This window comes from Apis mellifera, linkage group LG1, assembly GCF_003254395.2.
Source record: "Apis mellifera strain DH4 linkage group LG1, Amel_HAv3.1, whole genome shotgun sequence".
NCBI lineage: Eukaryota > Metazoa > Arthropoda > Insecta > Hymenoptera > Apidae > Apis > Apis mellifera.
In genome coordinates, this window is record NC_037638.1 from 3,674,337 (window position 1) to 3,700,852 (window position 26,516).

General features: G+C 37.6%; 1 protein-coding gene across 26 annotated transcripts in view; it reads right to left on the reverse strand.

The window, feature by feature from the left end:
* Positions 1 to 26,516, reverse strand: part of LOC409780 (CUGBP Elav-like family member 2) — a 458,105-nt gene that overhangs the window by 382,852 nt on the left and 48,737 nt on the right. For 3 of the 26 annotated variants that reach the window (XM_026439138.1, XM_026439134.1, XM_026439136.1), the window contains exon 2: positions 3,558 to 4,396. The exons of 21 other annotated variants lie outside the window; for them this stretch is intronic. The gene's annotated coding sequence lies outside the window, so the exon portion shown is untranslated. Of the gene's footprint in view, positions 1 to 3,557; positions 4,397 to 4,861; positions 4,880 to 7,914; positions 7,936 to 26,516 lie in introns of those variants that run through there. 2 more of the 26 variants (XM_026439141.1, XM_026439148.1) reach the window with 2 other exon arrangements.

The following is a 26,516-nucleotide window of genomic DNA, read 5'->3' on the forward strand; positions in this document are numbered from 1 at the left end:
CTTCGTTTCGCTACACAAACAGAAAATGAAAACAGAAAGATGTTGTTATTCGGGCGTGTATCCAGGTGTCAAGGAGAGCGGACGATGTTTTACGATGGTGTGCGTGCCTCGTTCGCGATGTTTTCGTCGTATGTGTGTATGTGTGCGCGCCTAATGGCATATAACTCGAGCGTGACGAGGATAATGACCACCAAGTTTTCGGCTATAAAACTTTTTTCTTCTTCTTCTTCTTCTATTTAACGAATATTCGTACGAATATTTACGATAAGCTTGTTCACGTCGATTTTTCGTAATACGAGGTTGCAAAGAGAAGATTATATTATTTCTTAAATCTTTATATTGGATCAAATCTTACGAGTTGTAAGCGAGTTTATCGATAATCGAAATACATCGGTTATGGAAAAAGTGTCGCGGATCTCTTTCTCTTTTTATTCCTATAAATTATTTCAACGACCACGCGCCTCCTGTATCTGCCCCAGTTTTGAAAATCGCCCGCGTCATGCATGTAAAAATGTACGCCGTTTTAAAGTCAAGCGCAAAAATTCTATCCTATCCGTTTTTTGCATGTTGCCACGATTCGAAACGTGTTCTAGATCCACGTTTGCTCAGGTAATTGGAAAATTTCGATTGCAAAGAACGGAAACGGGTAGGGCAAATCCCCGTGAATCTAGACAAACTTGCATACATATTGATTTTATGAAGATCGAACTGTAAAGGTAGCTTTTGCCGCAAAAAACGAGTTGTATCAATACCTAAGAATCCATTTTCTATACAAGAGGCAATATTGATCCCATCGATATGCATTGCATATTTGGAAACGAAATTTCAAAATTCGATGGCTGTACCATAATCGTTTATTATTCCGTTTATAAAAATCAAGTTATAAATAGATAATTTCTTTCCTTATTTCATCCGATTCCATTGTGTCGTATGACGGAATCTAACCGATAAAACGAAACTATACACGATTCCATTTCCTACATCTAAAGAAGATTATTATTTCTGAAGAATATTCAAGACACCAAAATTATTCTCATCCCACTAAACCAATCCTACTCCAACATTATTCTACTAATATACAAAAATATAAATATAAAATATATCTCAAAAAATTTATTCTACAAAGTATCCTCTTTCCATACTCAAAAATTTTATAATTTTACAATCCATAAAAATATCTAGAAAGAAAAAATTTAACAACTACTTGAACGACCAAAGTATCGCAGAAATCCAAAACTAGTCCAAACTTTTTAGCATAATTGTTGGTATAATCAAACATGGACGGAATCGGAAGTGGAGGAACGGAAAAAGGAACTGCGAAGATGCTCGCCGGAAATGGCGAGCGAAGAGGAGCGTTAAGGGCGAGATCGAGCTCGATTGTGTGCACGTACGTGTGTGTGTGTATGGTTCCTTCGTATACGAGCCGAGTTTCTAATTAAACTTAAACTTTTAATTGACTCGTTGCGCGGCTGTTCCACGCACGTACCCGTATTACCAGGTGTTCCAACTATCCGCGATTACTCCGATTTCCCTCCTCCCGTTCTATCCACCTCGCATTAAACACACATCTCCGCAGGAATACTCCCTTCTTCGCCAACAATTCGGAAGAGGCATGCCTCTTCTTTACGACCGAGTTAATTAAGGGTGAAACGGGGTATTCGGCGCGCAATAAATAAACGGGATAACGCGTGATAAATATGGATGGAAATAATTGCGTTTGTAATACAAGAATGTAGATGTTGAAATTGGGAAAGTATATTCGTGAAAATTGGATTAAATTTTGCCAGAGGAAGAGTCGGTGGAGATTATATTGTAAGAGTGATGCAAAGTTCAATTTATTGTTGAATTTTTTCATCAATATACTATTATTTTCCAAAAAAATTTGAATAAGGAAATTTTCCATATAATATAATAAATTTATCGAGATCATTCTCTTCGAGTTGTAAATTATCGTGCACACCCCTCTCGACACCCGGCAGAACAGAAAGTTCCCTTTGTCCTCGTGTCTCGAGGGCAAGGGTTGAAGTCACCGGCGGTATTTACCGCAGAGGCGTTGGAAAATGGGGCGAGAGATGAGAAACTGCTGGATTCGCCGACGATCTCCACCACCACCACCTTCTGGCGGGGGATTTTCCAGCGTCCCTTTGTTTCGAATGGTACACCAGTTTCGAAGACGCTTTTGGGAAAGCTTCCTTCCGTTATTTACCGGAAATACGGAAGGAGGAAGAGAGAAGAGGAATATTTTCGATCCGCTGGCTCGAGGATGACGAGCATCCCCTCTTAAATTTCTATTCACGAGCTTTATTTATCTCGAATTGATTGAAAATTATAAAATAAACTTCGATCGAATGAAAATGGCGATTCGAGGTAGCACAAAAAAAAATCTATTGAACGATGAATCGATTAATGGCGATTAACACATAAACAATGCGATCGAAACAGGGGAGGGTAGAGAAGAAAGGGCAGGGAACAGTTCCGGTTGAGACGAACGGAGGCGAGGAAAGTGAAACTCGAGTCTGGAGAGGTGAAGATAGAGGAGGCACAATTACCGGAACTGCCACCACTGTCAAGTGTCAAAGGGGGTCAGGAATAATTTAGCGCGCTGGCTGAAGGGGGTGAGAAAGAAAGAAGAAGGCGGTGAGGAGGGTTGGGGAGGTGGTAAGGTAAAGAAAAGGAAGAAGGAGAAGAAGGGTAACGGCAACGACGCCCCGCGGGCTGAGAAAAGCGCGCAGGAAAAGAGAAGCTTTCTCTCTCTCTCTCCGCTTCTAACTCTTTTGTCCTTCGCGCACGCGCCCCCCCTCTTCATCGTCCTTCCTTCTCGTTCCCACTTGTTCCCTTATTCTCCGTAGGCTCGACGACGGAACACTGTTTCACGAGGCTCCTTCCAGCCACTCTATTCCCACCTCGACCCACCTCCTCCTCCTCCACCCTTTACTCGCTGACCACTTCTTGCCGCTTTGAGACGTCGAATTAAAATCTCGACGACGAGTTTTCAACCGATTCTATTCCCATTCGTAGTATATGTGTGTATATATATTTATGGAATGAGTGAGAAGAAGAATGGAGAAGTTTATGGAATATAGTGTAGAAAACAGGGATATATCGAAATATTTAATAATCTTCGAAACGAACGTGGAAGAAGAAGGTAAAAAACGTAAGAAGAAACAAACGCGTCGCTCGTTTCGAGAGAAATTTCGTGGCGAATGCAGTTACGACGAGATAACGCGAGGAGAAAAAAACTAACGTAAACATACGGCCGGTGTTCCAGCCTTGTTTTCGTGCTAACCACAAGCCTCGTGTCCTAATAGCTTATCTGTTGCTCGGACTCGTCTATAACATCGTTGAAACTTTACACGAAACAAAAGTGGTAGAAAATTATTAAATTATGGTATTAAATTATTTCTCTAAAGATCCCGTATTTTCAAAGTATATATATATATATATCCATCCTCCTCTATTTCCGTATACACGCATACTCGAAAACTTTGCAAAACTTTTGCTCCTTATATACACTTTTTTTACTCGTTCCACTGTATCATGCACGCAGAGATTCGAACCTGTTTCTGTCGGTCGATCCACGGCCAATCGTCACCCCCTGCGGAGCACACCCGTTTGGCCACCTGGTTCCCGTGTGGTCCTCACGCGTGACTCCGATCTTCGATCGAACGATCGGCGATCCCGGCCAGCCCGATGCGATAGCGATGGTGATACTCGGAATAGACGCGTAGCCGCGATATCGTAGCGTGAATTAAAGCGCACGACGATCCCGCCTCGGCCACCTGAGCACTACGACTGGCGACAAGAGCCGAGCAGCCGGCCATCGTATCTTCGGATAAGCCTTATCGGTGCCCAAAGACCCCACCCTTCGCCCATGGGCCGCATCCCTCACACGTTTTCACGTTACGAAGCCGGCTCACGATACGCTTGCTCGCGCGTAAGCCCGCTTAAGCGCCTCTGCGAGCATTTACGCTCCACTTTCCTTCTTCAGCCCGCTTCCAACTTTGACACACACGCACGCACACGCTTCTCCGCGCTTCCTTTTTTTTATTTATTTATTTTTTTTTCTCTCTCCTCCTCTTCCTCCTTCGCCTTTGATCCTTATCTTCTTTTTCCTCTTATTCTTCTTCTTCGAGTTCTTTTCCTCCTTTTTTTTTTTTTTCTCTCTCTTTTACGAGCTTTTTTATTAGACTCGCCGATTAGGTTGGGTTTTATATATATATAAGCTATATAGTTTGGCTACTTGTTGCGGTGTCGGGATATTGTTGTTGTTGTTGTTGTCGCGGGGATGGATTATGATATTCTTACGAGCGTTTCGATGATCATGGTGATTTTCTCGGCGAGTGGAGGGAGGTGGAAAGCTGCGTCGACCCTACGACGACGGCCTGCCGAGTGTCATCTGCAACGAACGAGCGTTCTTAGTTTTCTGGGACGTGGTGGTGGTGGTGGTGGTTGGTGGTGGTGGTGGTGGAGTGGTCGTTCGGTGTTCCGTGCGAGCTTCTACTAGCTTGTAAGCCGGGAATTGGAGGGCAATCGATGCGAAGGAGGAATGGTTCCGCAGGTGGAGAAGAACTCGACTCGACTCGACTCGACTCGACCCGACTCGACTCGACTCGACTCGATCGCGCGTGGAAAACTCTCTCTCTCTCTCTCTCTTCGAGGTGTAATTCTCAAGCGCTCGTAATTTTCACTCGAAACTTCTAAATAATTTTTTTTTTTAAATCAATCGCATCAAGACGGAGTATTTTCATCTTTTGTCCATCCTTGCAGCGAACAATACTCGTTTCGTTATCGCTCGATCGAAACGGAACTATTTAAAAAAAGGAAGAAGAGAAAGAAAAATGCCGTACCGAATTCCGCATACCTGATGAAATCCACGGCTGAAAACCGGATGCACATGGAAGGTGAGGCGTGTTTGCGAGTAAACACTTCTTCAACTGGCAACACCAGACGACAAGCCAGAGCCACGGAATGGCTCTCCGAGATTAGATAACAGTTGGAACGCGTTTTGTGCCGTCGACTTGCTCGACGAGCAACGTCCTCGAGACGCGCGGAGGAGATCCACGGTTGCAGCGGATGAAACGGTATAAAAGATGTTCGACGTTTATGGCGCAAGCTGAATGCTCGACGACGGGCACAATGGACAATAAAGAGGACGCGTCTCTTTTTTTTTTTTTTTTTTTTGATAATTGAATTACGAAGAATGCTTCGAGTTCGATTTTCTTCTCACGTGATTTTCCTCTTGATGGATATTATTCATTATTCGTCGTTTTCTTAATTCTCCTTGATGACGAATTTTTATTTTCCAATACTCTAATGAAATACGAGAGAATCAACAAAAATTGTAATAAAATAAAGATCGTCAGGGATCGAAGGATTTCTTCGAAATAATTTTTCGCAACAAGAGAGAAAGAATAATGGCGGTGCTCGTCGACGAAGAAACTCGTGGCGAATCGAGCGAGAGGTAAATAAGTGTCAAATATGAAACTCGAGTCGATAAGAGGAGGAGGAGGAGGAGGAGGAAGGTATAGTTTCCTCGCAGAAATAACAATGCGAACGGCAAGGTATCGTTATTGCATAGCTAAGCAGTAGTTGCTGTTTGCAGGCGTTGGAACAGCCGTTTGCAAGTCGACAAAGAGGTATTGTTCAGTCAAGAGATTCATCTAGCTCTCGGTCGCTGCTACTCTTCCTATTTACACGGCCTAACTCAACATTATGTCGCCAACTTCACGCAACTCCTCGAGACGTCGAATCCCCCCCCTCCCCTCTCGAAAATTCACTTCCGCCGTTTCGACATCACCCTCGTAACCTTCTTCTTCCTCTTCCAACCATTTGAAAAAAGAAATCACGAATGACGTATTAAAATTTCGATCAAATAATAATATAGTAATTGCTAAAACTGGTAATGATATAATCAATAAAATTGCTGAATGAAATAATGAGATTTGATCATAATTTAAAGAAAAATTTTTTATTATTGTAACTATTAAATTTAATGATCCTACAATCGATGAATTTCCTGAAGAGAAAAAAATTGCAAAATCTACCGAAGATGATGAATGATATAAATATGCTGATAATGGTGGATATTCATCTGGTTCCTGGTTTTGGATAAAATAAATTTCTGAACGAATAATGAAAAAAAATTGAATCTTTTATTTTAGAGAAATTTCCTCTCGAATGGAAATAAATCTTTGCAGAATTTTAACTCCGGAAGAGAAAAGGAACGAAATCCTACTCGCATCATTGTATCATTACCGTTACTATTAATCGCTCGATGGGAGATAAATCATTCGATGAACGACGAGGTTAGGCCTCTGCAGCGTAGAGGAGCGCACTCGGAGCGCGCAACACTTGGTAGGAAAATAACTGGGTAAACGAATCACAGGCACGATGATTTACGAGCGGAGGATGGCGCGGAACATGTGTTTCCATGGCAATATAACAATTAATCATTAACCGAGCGCGAGATAGTAGAAGTAGTGACGTAACTTTTTCAAGACTTGGAAACAAACTTATGTGTACGCTTCGAGAGAGAGAGACGTTTAAACTCGGATCAATAAACGCCAACAAGTATCTTTCGTTCGCTTCCGTATGCTTGGAAAAAGAAGTATTTTTCGAGACATCGTGAACAACTTTCTGAACAACGGGAGATCGAAATTTTATTTTATTTTCAGCCGCCTTTTTCTCAACAGTTCTCCTTTAAATTCGAACATCCACAAACGAAAGATCGATTCTCTATAAGAAATATTTTATTCTTGAAGACACGTAATCGATGAAGCTCGTTAATTATTCTCTTGTTAATCAGTGTACATTTATAAAGAATCGGAAGAATATATGATATAATTTCGGTATAGTTTTTGCGCTTTCGGTTCCGCCATTGTTGGATAATGAAATTCAAAGGGGGGAGGGTTTTTCCAGATAAATGAATACACGCTGTCATAAAATTTCCAAGTGTATTCTAGAGCTCGACATTAGCATAAAAGGGTGGGTAAACACGAATCCGCGGACTTAAATTCGCGCACGTTTCAGCCTCGCAAGAAGAAGAGGTCGCCGACCAACCGGTGGCCGCTATTTTAATTCTTTTCCTCCGCGAATTTGGAGCGAAAAACGTGGCAACCTACATTCGAGTATTCGTGGTAAGTAATAGAAATAGTCTCCTAGGAGACCATTTATCATTCATCGATATTCAATTCGATCGATAAATTGGGAACAAGTATTTATTCGAAAATTTTTGTAAATTTTTGTTTTCTCGAGAGAGAGAATTGTGGAAATATTATTACTCTGAATTATTCTTCTCCTTTTTCCTTTCTTCTTTTCATCCGTATACAACGTTGTTTCGTTGTAATTTAATACACCGATTTATTAAAAAAAATTTTATAAATAAAAAAAAGGATATTCTCCCTGGAAAGACAGGGGCGGGCACGATGAAGAATTTATTTACGAGAGGCGACTTTGTATGATAATTTCGGATGCTCGAGGTGTTGCACAGAAATGAAAAGTCAGCAGCCACGTCATTAGCATTGCAAATCGTCAAGGGCGTTACGACATCGTTACATTTTTTTCCTTTCTCTCTCTCTCTCTCTCTCTCTTTTCTTTTCTTTTCTTCGTCACGGACGCAAAATGATTCTCACGCGACTCACAATTCACAATGGGCTCGTGTAACAACGTTATAAATGCTGGTACTCTCGTTTTCGAAGTGTAAAATCACCTTTTTCTCTTTTTTATTATTAGAAATAAAAATGAACTCGTAGTAAAAACGAAATTACAAAGGAAATTCATTCATTCAACGGTTTAATGCTTTTTCGCGTAAAATTTTTACTAGTTTCACTCGCTCTTCTTAAATTGAGAATTTTTCAAAATGATAATTCCGTTGTTGCAACACGTTTATCTCAAGTTTTCCCCTTTTTTACTCACTATTCTTCCCCCCCGTATCTGATTATACAGAGGTAAATTTTTAACATCCACCACAAAACTCTGGATCTCTGAATCTTCGCTCCAACAATTCTTAATCAACCCGACGAATTGGATTTTCAACGAGCCACAAATATCGCAATTCAACTTGAATTTCCATTTCCTGCTCGACGAAGAAAAATCTTTCTCACCGAACAAATACTCAAAACTTTCGAGTGCGAAAAAACTGGGCCGATTCGAGTATCATGGATGGAAAACGCGATTTACAAGCGGCGACCGCGAAAGGTGACGAGTTTGTCGATACAATACTAATTACGGCACCGTGGCTATAATCGTGAAACGTCGGCGCGGCAACGTTGAACGCGAGACCGTTGTTCCTCGACGTGGCCGCAGGTGGCGCCGCCGCCGCCGCCGCGTCATTCATCGCCTGTTGTTACAGCAAAATTGCGCGAACCAATTGGCTAATTAGTGGATATCAGGAAAACGTATCGCGTCGGATCGATCAATTCCCCCCTCATTGCGTACGATTATATTTCGAGCTCGCAGCGTTTCTCTCCTTCTTCTTCTTCTCGTTTATTCGTTTCATCGTTCGTGATCGAAACCTTTTCCAAACTTACTTTGTTACTTCCTCTCTTCGAAACGAAGTAACAAAGAAACATAAATAATTGACGCCGTTTTATAAACGATCTCGATTCCATTGCGATGAAACAACTCGAATCGAGGGACGGGGATTATTGTGAATCGAATAATTCCAGGGATGAGTTTCGTTTGGAGGGGGATCTCGTAAGTGATTACAAATCCGAATAAACGTCGCGCGATCATGCAAATGCCCATTGCGCGGGCTTTGCTAATGTATTACTGCTATACGTTCAGCTTCGAAGGGAGGAGGGGGAGGGGCGGTATATATAACGTTCGGCGATATCGCGGCGGAAAATAGGCGAAAAACGAGGCTGGTTTCGAAGCTCTCTAATTCCACGGTGATTCGAGATACGCGTATAATCGTACGCGTGTAATTTCACGTACCCGTGTTGTGTATTTTTCGGTATATGTATAAACGATGGCATTTACATGGAAAAACATTAGGTAACGAACGACACAGGTTATCCAATGGCCAATGGCTAATTAATTACTGATTAACGGCGAGCGCAGGTCAGGATCGGAGGGTAGGGGGATGGATTGGCCATTATGTATCCGACAATATAACCTCCATGAAAGGAAATTTTTCGAATCGTGACGAATTAAAGTGTTTTTGGAAGAAAAAGTTGTTTCGAATTAAGTAGTCGATCGTTGGAGGAGATTTTAATTTTAAAATTGAAAGGAAAAGAATCCGAGACTCGTCTTCTCATCGCGATGCAAAGCGTGTCCGTGCGATACACCGTTTCCATTTTAAACCGGAGAAGGAGGAGGAGGAGGAGGAGAAAAATTACTATAATTAAAACAAGAAGAGGAAGAAGAAAAATAAAAACGGAAAAGACAAAAATACCCGTCGTATCTGTAACAACCTCGTTCCACTTTTAAATATCGAGCAGCCTCGGATAACACGGCACGTTTTCCTCCTCTTCTCCTTTTTCACGAGGAATTAATCAATCACGCCGTATCGGAACAACAAGTGGAATAATATAAAATTCGAACGGAACGGAAAAATCGGAGTGGCGAAACCTTTTGGCCGCGATGACGAAGAGATCTCTCTCGAAGCGTTTTACGAGGGCGATAAATCTCGTTGTATTTCTTTATTACACCCGCCCTCCTCCTCCCTTGCCCATTGAAAATCTTTTTATTTCGGGCGACCCCCTGGTGGAATGGAGCCAATGTCGTAAGAGTCATGATCACCGGTGGAAAATTACTCGAGATCCTGTTTGTTGGACGCTCGAGTTTAACTGTTATTACCGTTCTCATTGTGCGGATGCATGCGAAGAGATCGTTTTTCTCTCCGACCATCTTCTTTTCGATACCATTTGGATCAAATGGATTAAACGGATTATCGAGTTGTTATTCGCACTAGAAATCGTTTTAAATAATATCGAATGATATTAAATTTTTAATATATTGGGTTGACAACTAAGTAATTGCGGATTTCACTCATAGATGGCTTCAGTTGAATTTTTAGGTTTGCTGGCGTAGTCCAAATGTAAAATTTTGTTATTTGATAGTTGGCAATTCAGCTGTCAATCACTAAAAAAAGTTTTTTGATCGGTTGCTTAGTTTTCGTTTGGCGTTTGTTGAAAAATGGAAAATCAAAAGGAACATTATCGTCGTATTTTGCTTTTTTATTTTCGTAAAGGGAAAAACGCATCGCAAGCTCGCAAAAAGTTATGCGCTGTTTATGGCAACGAAGCCTTAAAAGAACGGCAGTGTCAAAATTGGTTTGACAAATTTCGTTCTGGTGATTTTTCACTCAAAGATGAAAAACGCTCTGGTCATCCAGTTGAAGTTGATGACGACCTAATCAAAGCAATAATCGATTCGGATCGTCACAACTCGTGAGATTGCAAAGAAGCTTCATGTATCGCATACATGCATTGAAAACCACTTAAAACAACTTGGCTATGTTCAAAAACTCGATACATGGGTTCCTCGCGAACTGAAGGAAAAGCATTTAACGCAACGCATTAACAGCTGCGATTTGCTAAAGAAACGTAATGAAAATGATCCATTTTTAAAACGACCGATAACTGGCGATGAAAAATGGGTTGTTTACAACGATATCAAGCGGAAAAGATGGTGGAGCAGGCCACGTGAACCAGCTCGAACAACATCAAAAGCTGGTATTCGTCGAAAGAAGGTTTTGTTATCAGTTTGGTGGGATTACGAAGGAATTGTCTATTTTGAACTCTTACCATCCAACCGAACGATCGATTCTGTTGTCTACATCGAACAACTAACGAAATTAAACAATGCAGTTGAAGAAAAGCGGCCCGAATTGACAAATCGAAAAGGTGTTGTATTCCATCATGACGATGCAAGGCCACGCACATCTTTAGTCACTCGGCAAAAATTATTGGAACTTGGTTGGGACGTTTTGCCACATCCACCATATAGTCCTGACCTTGCACCATCCGATTACTTTTTGTTTCGATCTTTACAAAACTCCTCGAATGATAAAAATTTCAATAACGATGATGATATCAAATCGTACCTGATTCAGTTTTCTGCTAATAAAAACCACAAGTTTTATGAACGTGGGATTATGATGCTGCCTGAAAGATGGCGAAAGGTCATTGATCAAAATGGGCAACGCATTACAGAATAAAGTTATATAGTTCCATGAAAAAATTGTCTTTGATTTTCTAAAAAAAATCCGCAATTACTTAGTTGCCAACCCAATATATTACACAAGGATGGTAATTAAATCCGTGGGTGGTTTATTCGATCTTTTGTCCAAAAATTAATTAGGTACGAAAGATAGAATTGAAAAAAGAAACTCGACAACTCTCGTTATAATCCTCCCCCTTTGACATGTATTTTTATCATGTTGATACAAGGGTGGGTTTAATTGGAAGTAACTTTGAGAAACGAGTTTGAATCGAATATTGATTACGAGGCAACAATCCATGGATATTAATCAATTATTTCCAATCACCGTTCAACTAAGCGCTATCGAAATAATAAATAATCGACGATTAGTATTAACAAGCGAGACTTGTTATCGCGTCGCGGTGTGCCCAAAATCATTGATTAAATCTAATTAATTTAATCATTCGCAGCGTACACTCGATTAATATTACACGTGATATGCCGATACTCGATGTATATATGTAGATATATATGTATATAGATATACTTGCATCGAAGGAAAGAAAAAGATGAAAGAAATCGTTTCGGATCAGATAAGATAAGAGTATCTCGCTGTGTATTACGAGATATAGCTAATATGTTTCGCGTACGTAATGCAAAAACAAGAATGTGGGAATAAGAATAAGAAGAGTATAAAAATCATGAGGAAAAATTTATTCGAAAAGTTTGTTTTATTTATTTATTTTTTTTTTTTTTTTAAATTTATCATAGCAAAATTTAAAACTTTTGACCCTTTTGCTATTTAAAGTAAAGTATGATTCTGGATTGAATTCTTTTTATAAAGAAATAAAGTTCGTTTCGTTTCTGCTCTCTGAACTTATAAAAATATGTTTTTTTTTTTTTTATTGGTCATAGTAATTTCAGTAATATCTCAGAGAGATATTGAGATAATATTTGAATATTTCTAAGAGGATTCATTATCATTTAAATGATTAATTTGCAGCTATTATATCGATAAATAATATTACAGAAACATTGTTACATTTTGTGTTTGACTAATTAAATCTTTGTTTAAAGGTTAAAATTCAACAAGGATATCAATTGGATCAAATTGTGTACGCGTATTAATTAATTAATGCAGTTTTAGGTGGAGAAGGAGGCTCGTTGTAATACTTCTACGTTAATAAAATAATGAATATTCAGGACGATGGAAGCTTGTCTCGTGAATCCATGCCATTTCGATTCCACGTAACGATAAACCCATAAACTTACCAATTAACTACAATTAAACTCGATCCATCATCTATAAATTTCCAAAATTTCTAATATTCCAAAAGAAAACAAAAATCCCTCCAATTCCATCAACGATTATTATCGACGAGACACAACTTTCAATTCCTCTTCTCGATCGATAACGAAGATATTAATCGACGAAAGGTGATCGATCGAGTATCGACGCCTTAAGAGGAGGTCAGAGTTCGAAGGAAATCGCGTTTCACTTCCCCTCCCCTCTTCTGTTCGTTGGTGAAATCAAGGAAAAAGCGGCGAATAAACAGGGAGCGGCGTTCCTTGGAGGATTGGACGGATTTATCTAACAGGACACCGAGCACAGACCTTATGCAGCCTCTCTCACGGAAGGTCTCCAATCATGAGATTGCTCAATTGTAGCTTCGTTTTTATCCTGTTCCCCCTATCCTGAACCTTCCTTCCTTCCTTCCTTCCTTCTCCCCCCTCCTCCTCTTGTGTTGTTTGCTCCTCGCAATCCGACTTTTCCATTATCCGGCCGGGGACGGGGGGAGGGAAGGAAGAAAAGAAAGAAAGAGAGAAAGAAATAGAATAAAAATAGCCGACGAGATTAAAAAGCGCGAGCACGCTTCTCTAACGCGATCCGCGATTAACTGGAAGGAATCTGGATCGGGATCTTTTGCTCTGGAAGAATTTTTTTTCCCTTTTTGCTTTGATTTTCAATGGACTGGTAGAATATCGTTGAAAATTGACGTAGATTTTTATTGGAATCCGAATTGTGGAACTGAAAGAAATTTGGAGCGAATTTTGAAATTATCTTTGGATCCTCGAATTGAAAATTATTTGCAGGGAGGAGAGCTCTCGAATTCGAAGTTTAGATGGAATTAAAATGATATTCTGTTAAAATATTAGGTTGCAGCAAGTTCGAAGACTGTTTGAGATTAGTTTGGACAGATAACTGATAATTAGAGGATCGATTTGAATCTTGGGATATTTTATACACTGTCTATTCTCAACTTTAACTTAACCTCCCTTAACTTTTCTTCTGGACAAAATTATATCACGAGAGATTTTAGAAAGTTCAGCAGTTGAAACGTATGTGGCGAACGAATCTAAAGTTTTAAATTTGTAGCTTTGAGAATGGAAGAATTGGAGAAATTTCCAGGGAATATTTCCATCCAATATTTATATCTACGTTGAGAAAGTTTATCGTAACGTGAAATGCGTTTCAATGTATATATATATATATATATATATATATATATATATATATATATTATTTTATTTTATTTTTAAGAAAAAAAAAAGGAAAGGAAAAATAGAAAATGTGATATACGATAAAATTTCATCATAAGTGGGAATAAAATAGAATCATCGACGAGTTGGAAATGTTAAAAAGGAACAAAAAGGACAGGAAGAAAGGAAATTTAAGATTCTGCATCCCGTGGAGATAGTTGGATTAAAAAAAAAGAAAAAAAAAAATGTCTTAAAAAACGGCTTTCGCGATAAAGAAATCTGTGCGCAGAAGAATTTAATTTCACTTCTCCCCGGCCGAAAAAAGGATCGAGGACAGTAAAACAATTTCTCCGTTAAACAAGTTTAAAAATAACAACATTATAGAACAACAACTCGAAACAAAAATCCCTCTTTATTTTCCTTAATTAAAAATACTTTCTTCGAAAATAGGGAAACGGACAAAAATAATAAATTAATATCATAAACACGAAGAAGAATATCTCCGCCTCTGAGATACTTTCTCATCCCCGAGAGATGAAATATAATTAAAATAAACCAGAATAATTAACCCAGATTAACTTTAATTCCCTTTTTCGTTTATTTTATTCAATTTTCTACTTTCTTTTTTTTTTTTAAACAAAATCAATGTTTTCAGAAATCGAACGTCGATTTTATCTTCCGAATCCAACAAATTTCTCGATGACTCCTTTCCGAGAAAACGTCAAATTCGAAGATAAAAAAAAAAAAGAAAACGCAGTATTTTTTATTAGCGTTCATTCATTCTGATATCTGTAATCGATTTTGATTAATGAAATCCTATATTTTTTTTTATTTAATAACAATTCTATGTTATAATCTATAATTGTTATTTAATTTAAAAACTGTACATGCTGTTTCCATGTTCGTCTAGAGTTTTCTTTAAAGTTTATAATTTCTTATATAATATAATATAAGATTTCTCGTATTCTTCTCGAGAAAGCAAGCTTATCCAGCTTATAAAAAAAGAAAAAAGTAATTTTAAACTTAATCGCTAAGAAAATTGAGAGAGAGAGGAATTAATTAACGCTGCCTCCGATTACCTCATTTCTCGATCACTGTTAATAAATAACAGTGACAAAAGGCCATTTCTTTTTTCTTTCACCAACGAATTTTTCCCCATCCTCGTTCGTTAAAATCAGATTACCAGATTTAGAAAAGAACGAACGAGGCGGTCATTAATCACGGGCATTTAAATCGCTAACAAACAACTTTTCCTGTTCTTCCTTAACGCTCTTTAAACTGGCAATTTTAACCCGGCTAACCCCTTTAATATACATCGAACGAGCCAAGTGCTCGGTGACACGACAAAAGTCACTTATCCCGATAATGAGGTGGAGCTCGTTGATTTTTCCCCTCCCTCTCTCTCTTTCCTTCCTTTTTTTACAACCCCATTGAAAAAGGCAAACCGAGCAAATCAAAGTTTTAGGTTAGCTTTAGAGAGCGATTAAGAAATCGAAAAGAGGGATGTAAGAACGAAAAAAGGGAAGAGTTTCTCGTATTTTTTCTTTAATCCATTTCCAAATTCTATTCTCGCATGATGGAAATGGTGTTTAAAGATTTACGAAATCATTGATTTCACGTTTGGGAGAGGAAGGAGAGAGAGGTTCATTGATCACAATCACAGGTGGTGTTTGTTGCAAAAAGCGAGCACCAACACGCGCGTAAGTAAGCTCTGCAACACTGTTGCATACACTGTCGATTTTATCGCTGACAAGGGGAAACATTGGGGCGCCGCTTACATGAGCAGCGCCACCGGTTATCCATCCATACCTCCCCTCCCTCTCCGCGCGCATCTATTCATATAAACCGGCAGCACAGTTTGTTGTTGCTCAAACACCGCTCGAAACACGGAATAAAACGCGTGTTCATTTTGCAGGAAGAGGGAATGAAAAATTCGGTTATTCGGTCGGCAGCGATTTTCTCGTAATGAAAACTGCTGTTGTCGTCAGGAAAAAACTCCTCGAGTAAATTTTAATAAAATATCCAAACTTTCTTATCCGAGATTCTTTCGTAAAGAAACTTTCCCTTTGAAATCCTTTCACGAGATATTCATTTGATTATCATCGAAAATTATTAACAACGACCAATCTTATTATTATTATTCTTTTAAAATTTCGATCTAACAAAGCGGATCCGACAAGATCAAGTTGTATCCAAGGAGGAGGAAATCCTCTCTGCATCGTTCAAAAATTGTACACACACACACATATATATATATATATATATACACGGCACGTTCCGTGCCAGACGCATTCGCTGGGTCGAATTTGAAAAGTTTTGAAAAACAAATCCAATAACAAGGCGGGGTGCACGCGACACAGGGTGGTAGGAAAGAAGAGCAGCGTCCCCGTCGATATATAGTCACGCTTCGAGGGAGGGTGAAGGGAAGGAGACGTGATCGCTTGTCTGTTCCTTCGGTACATCTCGAACCGACTCGACTCGAATACACGGCCGCATACTTTCCGATCTATCGTTTCTCACGCCCCGATACATGTAAATGCTCAACCCCGTGCCCGACTGTCGTCGCGCATCGCGAACTTGTGATCGTGTACGATGGGATAGAGGAGGGGGAGATCGAAGAAAAATAGGGAAATGTAATTGATTTTTTTGAAAAGATTGATATTGGAATTGGAAATGATTCATAGAAAACGAATAATTTAATGTATAAATATAATAATAGATAAATATATATAAATATATAATTGTGTAATTGATTTGGAAAGATTGATACTGGAATTAGAAATACATAAATGATTCATAGAGAACGAATAATCTAATATATAAATATAAAAATATAATAATAGATAAATATATATAAATATATAATTGTGTAATTGATTTGGAAAGGTTAATATGGAATTGGAAATAGATGAATGATTCATAGAGAACGAATCTAATATATAAATATATATAAATATAATAATAGATAAATATATATAAATATATAATTGTGTAATTAATTTTTTGGAAAGATTGATACTGGAATTGGAAATCCATGAATGATTCATAGAAAACGAATAATCTAATATATAAATATATATAATATATATAATATAACATATATAACATATATAATATATATAATATATAAATATAATAATAGATAAATATATATAAATATATAATTGTGTAATTGATTTGGAAAGGTTGATACTGGAATTGGAAATACATGAATGATTCATAGAGAACGAATAATCTAATATATAAATATAATAATAGATAAATATATATAAATATATAATTGTGTAATTGATACTGGAATTGGAAATACACGAATGATTTATAGAAAACGAATAATCTAATATATAAATATATATAATATATAAATATAGTAATAAATAAATATATATAATATATAAATATAGTAATAAATAAATATATATAAATATATACTTGTGTCATTTATTTTTTGGAAAGATTGATACTGGAATTGGAATACACGAATGATTCATAGAGAAGAAATAATCTAATATATAAATATAATAATAGATAAATATATATAAATATATAATTATGTAATTGATACTGGAATTGGAAATACATGAATGATTCATAGAGAACGAATCTAATATATAAATATATATAATATATAAATATAATAATAGATAAATATATATAAATATATAATTGTGTAATTGATTTTTTGGAAAGGTTGATACTGGAATTGGAAATACATGAATGATTCATAGAGAACGAATAATCTAATGTATAAATATAATAATAAATAAATATATATAAAAATATAATTGTATTGTAAATGTAATTGATTTGGAAAGTAGTATGATTCATAGAAAACGAATAATCTAATATATAAATATAATTGAGTAATTGATTCTTTGAAAAGATTGATACTGGAATTGGAAATACACGAATGATTCATAGAAAACGAATAATCTAATATATAAATATTAATAATTTTTATCGTAAAGAATGTAAATTAACAACTATTAAGCATTAAGAACTTGGCATTAGTATAGTCAGCCAAGAAATAAATAAAATTTATTTATCCTCTAAAATATTCTCAAATTGCAATATACGTAGCTACACAGTTGATGGATATTTATATATATGTCTAATTAAAATTCTATCTAATTTTAATTTCTCTAAAATATTCTCAAATATACGTAGCTACATCGACATTTATATGCACGTCTAATCAAAATTCTATCTATTCGAGAAAATTTTTTTTAAATATTCCTCGATCTCTTTCACGAATCTGGGAAGGGAGAAAAACTTTTTTTGCATCCTATCAAACGAATCTCAGCGTGCTTCGTTCGATATCGAGACGGCGCATGGCCGACTTCGTCAGGTAAGAGCAGAGATTACCCTCGAATTCCGGAAGCAAAGCGCGATCGAGCTGAATTCGAGAGATAAAATTGGGAAGGTGGCTGCCACCACCATTGCGGGTCACCCGCCACGTTGGGAGGAGAGAGAAAAGGAAGGGGAGGATTAGGGGAAGAGTGGAAATCCACGTGGTGGTGATTTTTCCACGTATCCTGCTCGCGCACGGATCCTCCACCATCTTCGTGCTTGATGTAGCGGACAGGGTGGACCTGTAATCTCCCCATTGTGTCGGCGCCGCGACGCGTATACGCAGATAGGAGCGATTCGGTCACTGGTAAACGCGTGTCTGAACGTTGGCCGTCTAGTGGCTCGTAAATCCGCGCGCCTCCCTCCTCGCTCGTGCGTGAACCCATCTCCCCCCCTCCCCAGCCCTCTTCCGGACGGGTCGAAAGGGAACGCGCGAGGGACCTAGCCGAGGGAGGGGATCGAACGTTTAACGAAATCCATTTCGATCTTTGTGATATTTATGATCGTCCAGTCGTTTTAATGATCGATCCTCGATGATAGGTTTTCGTTAAAGGGTTGAAAGTGAAACTTTGTTAGATATGATTGGTGGGAATTTTCGAAAGTTAGAATCGAACGTTTCCACTTGTGGTAGGAATATATATAAATTGAGAATTTTGGAAATTTGGAAAATTGGAAATCTGAGTTTCAGGGATTTGGAATGCAGATTTTCTGATCGTCGAATCATTTTAACAGATCCCTCGACGATTGATCATTTCTACTAGGGAATTAAAATTAAAATTTGTGCGTATAGTAAGAATTTCCAAAATTCTAAATTTTGGAAATTTGGAAAATTGGAAATCTGAGCTTCAGAGATTTGGAAGTTTATTAAAAATTTATTAGGAATGTAGAGCTTCCTGATCATCGAATCATTTTAATAGATCTTTCGACAATTGATCATTTCTAGAGATTAAAATTGTGGTAGGAATATTCAAAATTTAGAATTTTGAAAATTTGGAAAATTGGAAATCTGAATTTCAGAGATTTGGAAGTTTATTAAAAGTTTATTAGAAATGCAGATTTTCTGAACAGGATCGAACAACAGATCTCTCGACGATTGATCATTTCCAAAATTTAGAATTGAACATTTCCACTTGTAATAGGAATATCTAAAATTTAGAATTTTTGATATTTTAGAAATTTGGAAAATTGGCAATCTGAGTTTTAGAGATTTGAAAGTTTTCAAATTTTTTGTTATTTAAAAATTTAGTAGAAGTGCAGATTTTTTGATCATCGAATCATTTTAATAGATCCCTCGATGATTGATCAATTCCTAGGGATTAAAATTGAAATTTGTGCATATAGTAAAAATTTCTCAATTTTGGAAATTTGGAAAATTGGAAATCTGAATTTCAAAGATTTGGAAGTTTATTAAAAGTTTATTAGAAATGCAGATTTCCTGATCGTCAAATCATTTTAATAGATCTCTCGACGATTGATCATTTTCACTAGGGATTAAAATTGAAACTTATGGTAGAAATTTCCAAAATTTAGAATTTTGGAAATTTGGAAAATTGGAAACCTGAATTTCAGAGATTTGGAAGTTTATTAAAAATTTATTAGAAATGGAGATTTCCTGATTGTCGAATCATTTTAATAAATCTCTCGACGATTGATCATTTCTAGGGATTAAAATTGAAACTTTTGATATCCAAAATTTAGAATTTTGGAAATTTGGAAAATTGGCAATCTGAATTTCAGAGATTTGAAAGTTTTCGAGTTTCTTGTTATTTAACAAAAATTTATTAGGAATGCAGATTTCCTGATTGTCGAAACATTTTAATGATTAATGATCATTTCCACTGATTGAAACCGAGACTTATATTCGCGATAGGAATTTAGTGAATTTTGGAAATTTGGAAAATTGAAAACCTCGAATGATCATTTCCATTAAAATTGAAACTTGTGCAAGAATTTAACGAATTTTGAAAAATTTTCTCGAAAATTTATTCGAAACGTTTCAAGATATTTATATTCGCCAGAGAATATAATGGATTTACGATCGAAAAACGAGGATGAGAATTCGAAGTTTACTTTGTATCATCTTCTAAGCCGAGAAACTCGTACGAAATTTGAATTATAGCTCGGGGGAAGTAATTCACGATTGCAACGTGATGACAGTTTTTGGCGGGCGGACTGAAGAAACTTGGAAAAACGGCAAATATTTTCGCAATGACTTCGCGCTGGCATTCATTCAGAGATTTGCTCGATCATCACACGTTTGACGAATATATTACCATCGTATATACGATGACTACAAACTTTAATATATCATCCCTCTTCATCCCAGATACCATCAAACTGATACCATTCTCTCCTCTTTTCTCGTATTTCTCACAACAAATGGGACGCAAACTTTCGAAAATACATCCTACAATTTTCAAAGAGCCATCGAGATAAAAACGGACACCGTTCCTGTATCCGAATGGTTTACAGCTGGCCATTAGCGAGGGGAACAGCTGTCAAGAATTCCGAGGATTATCACCGCCGCAACTTGGAACGGCATAATTACTGGAAATAATTTATAAACTGAATACAAATTCTCTTTACACAAACAGCGTTCCATAAATCGTCGAAGCCACGAAACTTCATCATACGTGCCAAACTATTGGCCGGCCAAAATATATATATCGTCCGGATTTTCGATCGATAATAAACAACGAAACGCGTATTTACCCGTTTTTTACGCGTATAAAACATCTACCGCTCGCCCTTTTAATTCCAACTAAATTTCACCCCTTTTCATCTCTCGCGCCCCTACTCGAAGAGCTTAAACACACCGAGAGAGAGAGAGAGCGCAATATATTTCCAACGCGCGAACAACGAACAACCACCCGCCCCTGATAAAAGCAAACGATTTCAAACCAATTCAATTTTTCATCGATTTTCGTGTACCCGCGATCATTCGCGCGTATCTCGTTTCGCTTCGAATTAATGTTAAGGGGGGATTGTATTCGTTCCCCCCTTCCCTCCCCAGTTCTCGAGCGTGCTTTAAAGCTCGATTAGCTCAAAGGAGGAAAAACTCGGTATGCGTGATCGAACATCGATTCGAATAACCCAATTCCATCCGTACGAACGATTTGGAAAAATAGTTTTGTCGCCATTTTTCATATTTTTTCGCGAAGGAATCATCTTGATCTTGATTCTTTTTCAACATCACAATCAATTTTCCAATAATAAAATTCTAAATATTAGAAATGTATAGTACAATTTGAAAAAGAAAAATTGACACATATTTAAATAATAATATATTATATCGTTGCTAGTATAAAATAATTATTATTAAAAAAAGAAAAATCAATCTAAACGAATCTAAACGAGAGATATCGACGGATGGAAATCGTGCGCCTTAATCGTCGGGTTAAATGGAAAGATGATGCGGGGAGGGAAAAATGGCGATGAACACGCCGTTGGAACCATTGAAACAACTTGAAAACGCCAGTGGACCCGCGCGTCAACCGTGACTGGCCGTCACTCGGTGAAATTATTCGACGCGTTTCAGTCGCGCGGACGGACAGTGTTCGGCTCGATGGACGAGAGATGGGCGCAAAGTGATTACGGAAACGACAAGTGATAACAATGAATTCGCGTTCGAGCACTCTTACCGCGGGGAGGGGGAGGGGGAGGGGGAGGGCTGAGAATGGAGATCGGAAATAATGGATGTCGCTCTCTCGCGCCTAACTCGGCGCGAGCGTCACGGTTGATACGTTCACTTTCGACTATTTTCGAAAAAAAAGAAAAATAAATGCGAATAAAGAGCGAACGGATCCGAATATTAGAATTTTGTAAAAACGGATCGAGGATGTAATGGAATTATTTGAAATTGGAGCGAAATTCGTGATAATTGATGGATTCGTAGAGAGAGAGAGAGAGAAAGACTCTTGTCGAGTTCGTCGATGATTCGTTCGGTAATTTGACGCGTGATAAAATTATTCTACTTTTTAATTTTTAATTCGAAGATTAATTTTCCATGTGAGATTTTGGTAAAAATTATTTTTACCAAACGTACGTACGATTGGAAAAATAATAACGGGCGTAAGAGAATTTTCAGAGAAATTGAAAGTGCACATATTGGACGCGATGCAATGAAAGAGATCAACGCCGCGAAAAGTTCGTGATCCGTAAAGTTTTACGGCTTCGACGTTTATAAACGTTTTGTTGATTGAACCACGGATTTCTGAAAACGATTTGAATTCTAGAACGTTTAAAGTTTTTCAAGTGAAAAAAAAAAAAAAAAAAAAAAAACTCTCATACATTGTGCACTTTGACAAACGCGAAATTCAATCAGTGTCCGGTTGTGCGCAACGCGAAACGAATCTTTTTTCCCTTCTTCTTTTTCATTCCATCGAATGGAATATGTATTTATCAACAACGTGAAAATACGATTCCTCCTCTCGTCACTTATGATCTTATGCGATTCGTAAGATATAATTGATCAAGGAATCGAGTAAGAAACAACGGATTAATAACGTTGCTAATAAATACGAATCGCGAAAGTTCTAAAATCTAACCTATACGGGCACGTTGCAAAGAAGACGCGAAAGAGAAAGACATGGAACAAAGCTGCATAAGAATATCAATCGTACCTTAATATTCCGCCTTGTTCTTGTTGAATCGACATCTGTTTGGGCGCACAAATACTAAACAAAACGGTAAACACCAACACTTCACAAAACATTTTAGGAAAACACTAAGAATTTCCCCTACGAAAATCACGAAAACGTCGGAACGCGATCACCGGTACACATCTTCGAAGTGACAACCGCTTGAAGTTAGTCGCGGCTGCGCGCGCATACGATTGCCACAGAATACTCGTTGCGAGAGTTTGCTTACCTTTCGAGTAATTACATCGTCGCGTTTCGCATCGTCTTACAATTCTCCTACGCTTAACATTTCTCTTCCAAAGAAATTTTCAACAAGAAAATAATCCCAATGATACATTTTTACATTTTTAATTTAATTTAATCAAAATACATCATCCTTCGTCTCTCTCCCAACAATTGCTAAAATGCTCAAAGTATATAATCTTCGAAAGCATGGAAAATTAAAAATCAATCCCGTATTTAATCGCCACTTAAAAACATCGATATCGATTATCTCCCATTAAAGGAAATATTCCTTCCTTCGTTATTAACCTTCCTCCACCCTAATTCTTCCGGCATACGAATTCCACGAGCCAATACAACAGTTGGAATCGATCTATTCAACCTATCAGAGATCGGCAATTAGGGAGGCATCCGAAGTCACTTATTAATCCGGGATAAGCAATCGGGAATCGGTGGAAGGGTCTCGTTCCCCGTTAAACGGGCCTGTTCAATCCTTCCAAGATCTTGAATTATTAATTGTCTCGGGATACACGGTGTATACACGGGGAAAGGCGGAGAGCAGCAGCGGCGGTTATCCGCGCGCACCGACGAGAGAATCGTCGAACAGAGAGAGAGAGAGGGAGGGAAGGAGGGAGGGAGGGAGCGAGAGAGAGAGAGACAGAGGCTCGTAGCACGTGCCGTAGCGGCGCATTACCTTGATTGCAACGGCAGGAAACGCTAATTCACTAATGCGTCGCTTCCATACTCGTATACTACCACTTTGCTTTCGTACGGCCGCGAGTATGGCTCGGTTATTGAAGATAGTTTAGGATTTTACACTAACGATCCCGCGTTGCGGTCGTTCTGTGTATCTTCGATCACGGTGTCCTGCTAAGGGGAGGGGAGGGGAGCAGGGTAACGGCTATTTGGGGAATTAATTTCTTGGCGTAGTCGTTGTTTCCGCAGGGCCGGTTTAGCGGGATTAAAGTGGAGTGGCGAGTGGAGAATTGACGCGTATCAGGGATCGATTAATTCCCAATAAGAAGTTGTTGTTTTTCGAATCTTTAAGATCTTTAAGATAATTTTAAGGAATATTTTTAAGGAACGACGTTGGTAAACAATATTTAATTCGAAATTTGGCCGTCGATTTCCAGTTCTATTCCAATCTCGATCTCGAAATGGATACTGAATTTATTTTTTTTTTATTTCGTAATTTCCCCCTCATATTTTTAATTAAATTCCACTTCCTTCGCCCGAGAATCTACATATTTCTTTAGTTTGCTCGCCCCCTCCCCTCTCCCCCCCTCGCCCTCTATTTTTTCGAGGATAAAATTCCGCCGCAAAGCCTTGCTTAATTTGCTAGTTAAGAATATGCTAAACCCTCGCTTTACATGCAAATTTTCTTTTCTAACAAACTTGAATATTCCCCGCGAGTTACACGGTAATGTATATTAAAATATCTTCGAGGGAGGGAGGATCAAATCGATCAGAAATATCAATTAATCGATCAATATCGAATATTCCATATATATATTCATCGGTGTTAGAACGCTCAAATGAAAATATGCAAATATCGGGGACGCCTCTCGATAGAAAATCCCGATTGTGAAATAGCAACAAGAATAAGAACAATAAAGATGACAATGAACAAGAAAATTTTCAAACGCATTTAATTTAGTAATCGTAGATTAATTAATTGATTGTAAAAATTAGCCAAAGTACACACTCCTCGTTTTTTCTCCACGAGAAATTATCATTCTTAACCGTTCAACGCCCGTCTTCTTTCTCTTTTTCTAATAAACGAAATGGCGATTATTAGGAAAAAAAAAAAGGGGATCGTCAATCGCGCGTACCAATTGGCTGGAAATGTTAATCCGCTAATGCACGCCCCTACAACCACCACTTTGGCATACTCGCATACTGCAAGTTCCAGCTATTGAGAATAGTTTAGGATTATGCGCTAACGATTCCCCGCGCTGCGGCCGCTCTGTGTATCATGTCCTACCTACCCGTTTCCTACAGGATTAATTAATCTTCCTCATTTCTAGTCGCCGCGCTAATGCCACGGCAATAATGCATCGGGACTTAATAAATGGTACGTGGTACAACGGTTTCGTGATTAATACCTGTGCCGTGATTAAAATATTCGAAAGAAGATATATAATAATTCCTCTCTCTCTATCTTTCTTTTTCTTTTTTCTTTTTCGAAAATGAGAGAATATTTTCCCCTCTTTTTCAATCAAATTACATTCTATACAAATTTGTTTGTACTTTACGAATACTATACTATATAATTAATTTAAAAACTACAATATAATTTATTTTCAATAAAATTCGTACACGATTTTATTTACAATTATAAATATTAGTATAATAATTAACAAACTATTTATTCATGTAATTTTATAATATATAACGAGATGATGGAAGAAGAAAATAACTGTTTTAATCGGAGAGGATGGAAAATAATTCGATTAATGATTAATCGAAACAACGATATTAAATGGATGAACCTTAGAAATCGGAATAGTTTTCTCTCGTTTATAGTAGCCGAAAATTGCACCGTTCCGTTATACACGTACGTATAATTGCGCCATCCACGCCTTTATTGAATCGTCTGACAGATAAATCGACCTAACCTTTCCTACGCGACTATTAATTCCACCATTTTGGTTAAAACAATCGGCGAATTACCCGTCCGCTGCATGGAAACTGGAACGTCATACAGGTGGTTTCGCGATTTCTACGAGGGAAATTAGAGGATCGAATCGACGATTCGGGATTGGAACGAAATGGCCAAGGTGTGATTTGATTTCTGTAAATTCGTTTCGATAAAATTTGTATAATATTACCCAATCATTGTTATTTTTTGAAGAAAAAATATATATATATTTGGAATATTTCTTTTTTTTTTTAACAATATTGGAAAGATTTAAAAAAAGAAAAGAGAGATAATTAGTGCAATGATTGAGAATATTTAAAATTATTATTTCGGGCAATTTTTCAAGTGATAATTTTTCAAATTATTTTCTAACAAGCGTGTGCTGAGCGTATCGCATCAATAATAAAGAAGAGCGAAAGAATAAAAGGGGAGGGGGAAAGGAAAATTAATTAATTAATTATGAAAGTTTTCCAAGAGTCAGTTATTTGCTATACACCCAGGGGAACGCTATACATCCGAACAAGTTGAGTGTAAAAATGGACAAAAGTTTGAAAATATTAAAGCTCTTCTAAGCAATAAGCGATTTAAAATAATAATTTCTCTAAAATTCACTTCCCTTCTTCGTCCATTTCATTTCCAATATCTCATTATACCTGAATAAATTATTCGATCGAACGAACACTTATCGAAAGATCATAAAACAATTGAAAATAATATTTCTTCAATAGTACATCCCGTTCAATTTCAAAAATTATATTTTTCCAGAATTTCCCCCTTTTATTTCACGACGTTGAATCCTTTGTTTACGCGTGGCAAAACGTGGGATCGTGCGAAAGCTTTGGCCGACCCCCGGATCTATATTACCGAGATGATCTTCGCCGCAAAATTATTCCACCGAGTCCAGTCAGGTGCACGAAGGTGATTACGTATCTCAGGCACGGTACCCGGCCAATACCTATCCCCTTGTTCCCCGTGCAACGTCGTAAACACGCGTAAACACACGTGCAACACAGCTGCGCTAATTTTAACGTTCCACG